Source organism: Diaphorina citri, unplaced genomic scaffold (assembly GCF_000475195.1).
Source record: "Diaphorina citri unplaced genomic scaffold, Diaci psyllid genome assembly version 1.1 scaffold3009, whole genome shotgun sequence".
Classification (NCBI taxonomy): Eukaryota; Metazoa; Arthropoda; class Insecta; order Hemiptera; family Psyllidae; genus Diaphorina; species Diaphorina citri.
Window position 1 is genome coordinate 16,377 of NW_007380421.1, and position 7,999 is coordinate 24,375.

General features: G+C 36.7%; 1 long non-coding RNA gene across 3 annotated transcripts; it reads left to right on the forward strand.

Annotated features, from left to right (window-relative positions):
- The first annotated feature begins 886 nt into the window (after nucleotides 1-886).
- Nucleotides 887-7,272, forward strand: LOC108253758. Of its 3 annotated transcripts, none has more exons than XR_001809812.2 (3): nucleotides 887-988; nucleotides 6,220-6,275; nucleotides 7,020-7,272. It is a non-coding gene; the product is annotated as an uncharacterized LOC108253758 (long non-coding RNA). The 3 variants fall into 3 exon arrangements; XR_001809811.2 differs by lacking the exon at nucleotides 887-988 and adding an exon at nucleotides 1,462-1,515; XR_003394349.1 differs by lacking the exon at nucleotides 6,220-6,275 and having other exon boundaries at nucleotides 889-988; nucleotides 7,020-7,271.
- The last annotated feature ends 727 nt before the right edge of the window (nucleotides 7,273-7,999 follow it).

Sequence of the window (7,999 nt, forward strand, 5' to 3'; positions counted from 1 at the left end):
AATCATTTGGATGATACAAATTTCTTGACCCCGCCGGGAATCGAACCCGGGTCTCCCGTGTGCAAGGCGAGCGCAGTGACCATTACGCCATGGGAGCTGACGTTCTAACCAATTAACTGAACTACTTTTTCTATTTTCTGCAGGATACATTCCAAGTAGTACTGGGAGGTGTAGAGGAAACTACAGAACTATTGAAACACCGTTTTGACTACATTTTCTACACGGGTTCTACATCCGTGGGTAAAATAGTGAGACAAGCGGCCAACGAGCACTTGACCCCTGTCACTTTGGAGTTGGGCGGTAAGAGGTGAGTGTTCTGATCAGAAGGTCCTGGGTTCGATACTAGGACAAGTTTTTTTTATACATATACATGGATTATTGTTTCACCGTTGCGTCGTTTTTATTTCTTAGCAATGAACAACTGCTATAGTAGACACATGTCTGTGTCAAAGGATGCTCATCCTGTAGTATGTCCCTCGAGACATACTAAATTTATTTATTTAAACTTTTTTTTATTTATTTTTTTCATTTTTTTAAGAGGTTTGACAGAGGGAACACTGTAACTGCTATGGTCTTATCGTCCCGAAATCGAAGAGAGAAGGAAGACAGGATAGGAGAAAGCCAGCCGTTCCGAGAACGAACATTATCCCATCAGGATAAAATCCGCCCCGGGCGGGAATCGAACCCGCAGCCCAGCGCTTACAAGGCAGACGCACTACCAACTAAGCTAACTAGGCTGGCTATTTAAACTTTTGGGACATACTTAAGTTTATCTATTTAAACTCATACCTTTGTTTCATTTTCCAGTCCACTCTACATCGATTCAAGCGTCAACATAGAGCTGGCCGTTCGTCGTTTCCTATGGGGCAAATGTATCAACGCTGGGCAGCTAACTCGTGGTCCTGGTTGGGATAGTAACAAACTCCATTGGAAACCTCTGGTGCTGGGGACACATTCAGTAAACTATCTCGCGGGATTTTTTCTCAGGGTAGGGTTTTTTTTGATTTTTACTTTCTATTTTGAACTGGTAATTCTTTTTGTGTTGTTTACATTTTAAATATTAGTTTTTTTTTTAACTTTCTATTATAATTTATTCTTATACCTATCAAATTGTATAAGACATTGTTTAGACTGCGGGAGTTTTCAGTCCTATACCTCTGGTGCTGGGGACACGTTCAGTAAACTATCTCGCGGGATTTTTTTCTCAGGGTAGGGTTTTTTTCGATTTTTACTTTCTATTTTGAACTGGTAATTCTTTTTGTGTTGTTTGCATTTTAAATATTAGTTTTTTTTTAACTTTCTATTATAATTTATTCTTATACCTATCAAATTGTATAAGACATTGTTTAGACTGCGGGAGTTTTCAGTCCTATTCTAGCAGTATAAACAAGGTATATTCTATTCTATTCAATCCATGTCTTCCATTTCTTCTTTAATGAAAATAGCTACCTACTTTTTTCCACTCTGGTGCTGGGGACACGTTCAGTAAACTATCTCGCGGGATTTTTTCTCAGGGTAGGGTTTTTTTTATTTTTACTTTCTATTTTGAACTGGTAATTCTTTTTGTGTTGTTTGCATTTTAAATATTAGTTTTTTTTAACTTTCTATTATAATTTATTCTTATACCCGTTAAATTGTATAAGACATTGTTTAGACTGCGGGAGTTTTCAGTCCTATGCTAGCAGTATAAACAAGGTATATTCTATTCTATTCAATCCATGTCTTCCATTTCTTCTTTAATGAAAATAGCTACCTACTTTTTTCCAGAGCATGGAGCTAAAATTATATCTAATTATCTAAACATAGTATCTACTACTTATCATTACATATTCATTACGAAAATTGATTAAAATCATTGAAGGTTTGTATTGCAAAAAGGGGCTAATTTTTACTTTCCTTATCCTATAGGAAGGAAAGTAATGTAATCGGGTCAAATTTTCGATGGTCAGATTTGAGTGCAAAACACGTTTTGAGGTCCCTAGAGCCTAAATCCAAAGTTCAGGGTGTCTACCAGACTGGAAAACCGGGAATTGTCAGGGAATTTCACGGAGACTGGAAAAGTCAGGCGATTAAAATAATTGAAGGTTTGTATAGCAAAAAGGGGCTAATTTTTACTTTCCTTATCCTATAGGAAGGAAAGTAATGTAATCGGGTCAAATTTTCGATGGTCAGATTTGAGTGTAAGGACTAGCATACCACGGCAAGTACAGCTATGATACATTCACTCATAGGTAATCTTGCCTTGTCAAGGACTATAATCCTGTACTGGAAGCCTTATCAGCGTAAGTACTCAATATTATGAAATTGATAGGAAATTTTGCCTCGTCAAGGACTAGAATACCATGGCAAGTACAGCTTCGTCACTTTCACTCATAGGAAGTCTTGCCTTGTCAAGGACTATAATCCTGTGCTGGAAGCCTTATCAGCGTAAGTACTCAATATTATGGAATTGATAGGAAATTTTGCCTCGTCAAGGACTAGAATACCATGGCAAGTACAGCTTCGTCACTTTCACTCATAGGAAGTCTTGCCTTGTCAAGGACTATAATCCTGTGCTGGAAGCCTTATCAGCGTAAGTATTCCTCAATATTATGAAATTGATAGGAAATTTTGCCTCGTCAAGGACTAGAATACCATGGCAAGTACAGCTTCGATACATTCACTCATAGGAAGTCTTGCCTCGTCAAGGACTATAATCCTGTCCTGCCAGCCTAGTTAGCTTAGTTGGTAGTGCGTCTGCCTCGTAAGCGCTAGGCCGCGGGTTCGATTCCCGCCCGGGGCGGAATGGGGGAATACCATGGCAAGTACAGCTTCGTCACTTTCACTCATAGGAAGTCTTGCCTTGTCAAGGACTATAATCCTGTGCTGACAATACAGGGTGTTCCTACAAGTTATGGTCAATACCAAATATGGTAGAACACCCTGTAGGAATTTTTGGGATTTTTTTCTCAAGGGTTTTTTTACCTATTTTCTCTTCTTATTTTTCTATTTTTTCCGCAAACGTGTGATTTTTTTTCTTCTTTTTTCGACCGAATGGCAAAAGTTACCTACTTTATTTATAAGATATTTTTTTTTAATTATTATTTAAGATTTAAATAAAACTATAAAACATTCACCGTCGTATGTATGAAATCTAAAGATAAACTCAAGTTTAACTTAAGACGAACAATTTTGCCAATTTCATGTCATTTCTTGAGATAACTGGCTAGATTTCATGAAATTTGGCAAGATTTTCATTTCAAGTTAAACTTAAGTTTATCTTTAGATTTTATACATACGACGGTCATTATCTTGTTAGATATTTAAGTTAGCAAAAATATTTGGTAGGCAAGAGGTAATGTATGTTTTTGTATTAACACTCATCTCCTAACTAGTCTAATAATTCAATCAATGCATGAACCCATAATACCTATTACAAATCATTTTCTACTAACTAACAATTATTCAACCGTTCTTAGGTTCTCCGACTGACTGATTGATGTTGGGGTTTTCACAACAAAGTTTCAGTCATTGGTCCGTGTGTGTGTCTGTCTGTCTGTTAACAAAATATCTCGAGAACGGTAAGAGTTAGAGATTTGAAATTTGGGTTTATACTCAACATCTTTCAAATCTTTCAAATGTGACAAGGATGCGACATGAAACTTTTGGTTAATACCGGTGCAATGCTTGGCGGCATTTACCGCTTTTTGGCGGTTTTCGGTGTAATTTAACAATATCTCGGGAACTGAAAACCGAGAAAAGTCAGGGAATTTTATTTTTCCATTTTGGTAGACACCCTGAAAGTTTCAGCCATTGGTCCGTGTGTGTGTCTGTCTGTTAACAAAATATCTCGAGAACGGTAAGAGTTAGAGACTTGAAATTTGATATGTATCTTTCAAATGTGACAAGGATGCGACACGAAACTTTTGGTTAATACCGGTGCAATGATTGGCGGCATTTACCGCTTTTTGGCGGTTTTCGGTGTAATTTAACAATATCTCGGGAACGGTATAATCTAAAGACTTGAAATTTGGTATGTAGTTCACAAATGTGACAAGGATGCAACTCAAAACGTTTGGTTAAAATAGGTGCGGCGGTTGGCGGTATTTTGACAACTTTTTGGCGGGTTTCGACCGCTTTTTGGCGCTTTTTAGCTATACTGACTAAACGGTTAGAGATATTGTAAATGTTACAACAGAACACCCAAATAAGCACCATTCAGTAGGATAAGGAAAGTCGTGAAAAGAAAAAGATAATAATAAAAGATTCAATTTGAATTCTTTTATTATTATCTTTTTCTTTTCTGTTTTTCACCCGCCTTAGGCCCGGTACGATTGAATCCGGGCCTAAGGCAGGTGAAAAACAGAAAAGAAAAAAGATAATAATAAGAGATTCAATTTGAATTCTTTTATTATTATCTTTTTCTTTTCTGTTTTTCACCCGCCTTAGGTCTAGTGGGAAGTGAAAGCACTTTTTTCTTAGCATGGTTCAACAGTAATCAACAGTTTTATAAGTAGACATCTATCATAAGACATAACAAAACATTGTTGAGGATAAACCCTAGGCTTTCACGCCGAAGGTCCCGGGTTCGATTCCCGACAGCAATAAAAGTCTGTTTACAAAATATCTCGAGAATGGTAAGAGTTAGAGACTTGAAATTTGGTATGTATCTTTCAAATGTGACAAGGATGCGACACGAAACTTTTGGTTAATACCGGTGCAATGCTTGGCGGCATTTACCGCTTTTTGGCGGTTTTCGGTGTAATTTAACAATATCTCGGGAACGGTATAATCTAAAGACTTGAAATTTGGTATGTAGTTCACAAATGTGACAAGAATGCAACTCAAAACGTTTGGTTAAAATATAGGGTAAAAATAGGTGCGGCGGTTGGGGGTATTTTGACCGCTTTTTGGCGGTTTTCAGCTATACTGACTAAACGGTTAGAGATATTGTAAATGTTACAACAGAACACCCAAATTAAGCACCATTCAGTAGGATCAGGAAAGTCGTGTGATGTTCACACCAGATTTTTCTTCTTAGTGAAAGCACTTTTTTTTAAGCATGGTTCAACAGTAATCAACAGTTTTATAAGTAGACATCTATCATAAGACATAACAAAACATTGTTATGTCTTATGAGTCTCATTTCTACCATGAGAGGACATAGTATCGACTTACCATGAGAGGACATAGTATCGACCCCTTGTGGTTCCAAATTGTTGAGTATAAACCCTAGGCTTTCACGCCGAAGGTCCCGGGTTCGATTCCCGACAGCATTAAAATTCTTTCGGCTGTGTTTTTAGAATACGGGTTGCACTCATCTTTGTGAGAGCAATAGTTTCTAATTGTATTATGTATAAAAACATTGTTAACATACTATCATGTATTTAAACAAAAAATAATTGAATTGAATTGAAGAATAGCTACTTTAAATCAGTAGTGACCAGTGGTGAGAAAAAGAGTCTCATTTCTACCATGAGAGGACATAGTATCGACTTACCATGAGAGGACATAGTATCGACCCCTTGTGGTTCCAAATTGTTGAGTATAAACCCTAGGCTTTCACGCCGAAGGTCCCGGGTTCGATTCCCGACAGCATTAAAGTTCTTTCGGCTATGTTTTTAGAACACGGGTTGCACTCAGCTTTGTGAGAACAATAGAATAGCTACTTTAAATCAGTAGTGACCAGTGGCGAGAAAAATTATAGAAATGACACAAAAATAGTGAAGGAGGTACTTGGTAATAATAAAAGTTCTTTCGGCTGTGTGTTTTAGAATACGGGGTGCACTCAGCTTTGTGAGGACTATAGAATAGCTACTTTAAATCAGTAGTGACCAGTGGCGAGAAAAATTATAGAAATGACACAAAAATAGTGAAGGAGGTACTTGGTAATGCTGTGATACCTACAAAAATTGTGAAGAAGCTCTCAACTTCACCACAAACAAATCATTCAATGTGATTTCTCAATTATTTAGCCTTAGGATACCATGGTAAATAATTGAGAAATCACATTGATTGATCTCAGGTACCATAAGCGTTGTACAAAACAATACAAATAAATCATGATTTAGATTTGGATTTTTACTTTCCTCAATCTGTAATAAGGGAAGTAATGTATTACTATTAGATTATTATTTCCTTCGTTTTTATAACTAGGGATAGGTACCTATAGCATCGAAAAATTCGAAGATGGTAACACAAAGTCGTGTGCTTGGTCTTTTTTTTTACTTTCTGTTGTAGAATCGGAAAAAGATCAAATTCGCCATATTAATTTTCGTTCTCGAAAACGTGAACAGGTAAGAAACCAAAACAATACAGGGTGTTCCTACAAGTTATGGTCAATACCGAATATGGTAGAACACCCTGTAGGAATTTTTGGGATTTTTTTCTCAGGGGTTTTTTATTTTCTCTTCTTATTTTTCTACTAGCTGAATTCCGTCGCTTCGCTCCGGAATCCCGCTAGTTCATCCCGAGGCATTTTTTACTTTCCTCATTCTGTAATAAGGGAAGTAATGTATTGGTATTAGATTATTATTTCCTCCATTTTTCTAACTAGGTATAGGTACCTATAGCATCGAAAAATTCGAAGATGGTAACACAAAGTCGTGTGCTTGGTCTTTTTTTTTACTTTCTGTTGTAGAATCGGAAAAAGATCAAATTCGCCATATTAATTTTCGTTCTCGAAAACGTGAACAGGTAAGAAACCAAGACAATACAGGGTGTTCCTACATCCCGATTCTATAGCAAAAATAGAAAAAAAGACACTTTGTTCATTTCCATTACAGATTTTGCTACATGTCCTCTAAAGAGTCTAAAGGTCCAAGGACTTTTTGGGTTTTGCAGACTTATAGGCCCATGTCCAAAATATTGGACAAGTAAAAAAAAAAAAAGTTATTTGTCTGCCCAAAAGCTGCTGAGCGGTCGTAAGCTTTATTGATTACCTTTTCAAGCTGTGTTTACTTTAAGATATGGCTTTTAAAGTGGGGCTTTTCACCTGCTTGGGTATAAATTTAAATATCTTCGTCTGTCTATTTTTGCAGGATAAAGAATCTGTTGTCCAGTGATATTTAGCTCACCACTAACCTCTAACCTGGTGTGACCAGAGACCATCCTCAGGTCTCTCAGGAGTACATGGAACCAATACCAGAAGCCCTCTGATCCTGAAGACAACTTTGTATATAATGACGTCACGTCACGAGTTAGGTCCACTATAGCGTAAACTGTTGGTATAATCAAACAACTTGTAAGCTGACAGTCTAAAAAAAGCACTATTTATATCTTATGCTCCGTCACACTAAGTTGAAATTTAAAATGCTAGTTTTTTTTTTTCAATTCAGATAACTTTTGCTAAATGTAAAGTTTCTATGGAACTTGGTTCAGGGAGGGAAATTAAAAATTATTGTACATCAATTCAGATAACTTTTGCTAAATGTAAAGTTTCTATGGAACTTGGTTCAGGGAGGGAAATTAAAAATTATTGTACATCCTCAGGAGTACATGGAACCAATACCAGAAGCCGTCTGATCCTGAAGACAACTTTGTATATAATGACGTCACGTCACGAGTTAGGTCCACTATAGCGTAAACTGTTGGTATAATCAAACAACTTGTAAGCTGACAGTCTAAAAAAAGCACTATTTATATCTTATGCTCCGTCACACTAAGTTGAAATTTAAAATGCTAGTTTTTTTTTTCAATTCAGATAACTTTTGCTAAATGTAAAGTTTCTATGGAACTTGGTTCAGGGAGGGAAATTAAAAATTATTGTACATAGATATAAAGTTGTAAATACAAATGATCTGTTGTATATTTGAGAGCAAGAAAATCGGGTAAGCAGTAGGATTGCACGCCAGAGGTTCCCGGTTCGATTCCGGTGGGGTCAAAGTTTTCAGGTGAACAATTTAATCGGAAAGTAACCAGTTGTAGTGATAGGTGCCAGTGTAAATATAATAATAATAGTGCTTATTTATACTGCTCGCATAGGACTGAAAAGTCCCTTTACTCCAGCAGTAGGCTACTA